This window comes from Meleagris gallopavo, chromosome 13 (genome assembly GCF_000146605.3).
Source record: "Meleagris gallopavo isolate NT-WF06-2002-E0010 breed Aviagen turkey brand Nicholas breeding stock chromosome 13, Turkey_5.1, whole genome shotgun sequence".
Lineage (NCBI taxonomy): Eukaryota > Metazoa > Chordata > Aves > Galliformes > Phasianidae > Meleagris > Meleagris gallopavo.
Window position 1 is genome coordinate 6,387,623 of NC_015023.2, and position 2,167 is coordinate 6,389,789.

A 2,167-nucleotide genomic window follows, 5' to 3' on the forward strand; every position below is an offset into this window, starting at 1 on the left:
TTCCAGACAGCTGATCAATAGAACTGTGTGGTCAGAGCCAACTGACACACAAGTGACATCCTTGCACTGGAAACAGGAATTCCATCGTCTGCTCCCAGCAGTGCATGTGAGCAAGTCAGGCCCGGTCCTTTTGAAAATGGGACTGCTCAGTAATGAGTCTGCATCCAACAGACTCAAAATTTAAAGTGATCAACTGAAAAAAATAAGGGAAGATATTCAAGGAAAAGCAGCAAGTCTAGATTATTTGTAACATTAGCATGGAACCAAGTACAGAGGGAAAAAAGATACTTTTAAACCAGTGTAGGGCCTGCAATACAACTACATATCTTCCTTTACGCAGTATACGCTAGGACTAACCCACACAAATTCTGGAACCCATACTGGAAATACGTAATTTAAAATATGTTCTTTAGCAACAGCCTTGTTTTCTGGGTTATAGAGCTCTCTGTCCATCACATGGTGCTCTAGGACACGGGACAGAAGCCCACCAGCAGCTGCTGGCGAGGAAGGCACACGGCAGCGATGCAGCAGCTCAGCACGCAGCTGAGCAGTAATGCAGAGCTCCACCATGTTCCACTGGCAGCCAGGCAGGCACCCTGCAAACACCCAAGGGCTGTCTGTGCTTTCCTAACAGGGTACAGCTCCAGCATTTTGGAAAAATTATAATAAAAAAAAAGTAGGGGTGTATTTTAAGGGCATATCTTAAAGACCTTATCCCGCTTTGAACAAAGGAAATAGCTAAAACAGGACCAGCATCACATAAACGCGCGCCACAAACCTGACAGCCCAGTACACAAAGAAGTCTACACTGAGCATCCAACTTTGAGCATGAAAGTGATTCAGGTGAAATTCTCCTACTGCGGCAGTCATCGCCTTGAGCACTTGGGTGCAGTTATTACCTTGTGGCTCCTGACAAAGCTAAGTCCCTTTTTCCACTTCGTCTCTTCAACGTGGAGAAAAGGTTTATAGATTCACAAGAATGAAGAGCTTCTAAAAGCGATCCTCAACAACCAAGTAAATAAATGACAAGCTGGAAGGTAAACAGAGTCCAAAAACTAACTTAAAAAATGTTTGATTCAGTGTGTTTGGAATGTGCTACCTGTAAGTCTTGTGAAGGACATTGTGGAGGCTCCAACACGGAGAGTGACCACAGAATTCAGAACAGCACAATTCTGCAATGTCACTTTATGAATTATTATAAACCTTGCAGTAAAGGTAACAGAGTGGCTGGCAAGAAAATAGGGAGCCTGGGGCTGTAAGAATTTGTTTTCCAAAGCAACCAACAACTTTGAATATTCGTTTTGACGCTTCTTACAGAAGGGCGGTTTTCAGGAGGCAGGAGGTCAGCACTTCCCAGTGGGAGGCAGCAGAAGGACCCATAGGCACAAGTTGGGCACACCAACACTGACCCATTCACATCAATACTGATTTCTAAACCGAGTCCTTCCCACTCCTCCTGTCACCACACACCTTGGCCAGCTGAACCCTGGGGCGAGGCCTGATGTTTTCTAAGCAAGAAGGATTGGAAAGGTGCTACACCCTGCACTGCAAATCCACGCTTAACAAACACATGTCAGTGTGCTGCTGCTGGGGAGGAGGGAGAAATGGGTCACAGCCAAAGGATGGATTCCGAGAGTATGAACTTTAAAAATAAAACCACAGAAATTATCAATGGATTTTAACCAGGGATTCACCCATACCAGAAGTCATCCACAAGTTTAATAAAGGGGTGAGGAGGGGCTTTGGACAGAAGATCTGTGTTTGGCTGCTGTCGATCTCTGTGGCCTCAACAACACCAAGGGATGAGACCTAAGCTAACAGAAAAACAATATGGACAAAATCCTCAGATCAGCACTCGCATTCCACAGTCAGAGATCCATGAAAACCATTAATAATCCCATACCGAAATCCATAATGCTGCATACACACGGGTTCGCTGCTCAGAACGGCAGCCAGCATACAAACGTACCTTTTCTGTCACCTCTCCGGAAAACGCACCGCCCCCACCGTCGCTCCCTACTAACGCCCTTTTTTATCACCAGCAGACCTTTAGGTCCCAGCTCCCTCCCCATGCCCGTTCCACACGGCGCACAGCGTGCCCGGGGCACAGCCGGCCGCCCTCCCGCCTGCGGGCGGCCCCGTGCCACATCCCTGCGGCGCGCGGAGC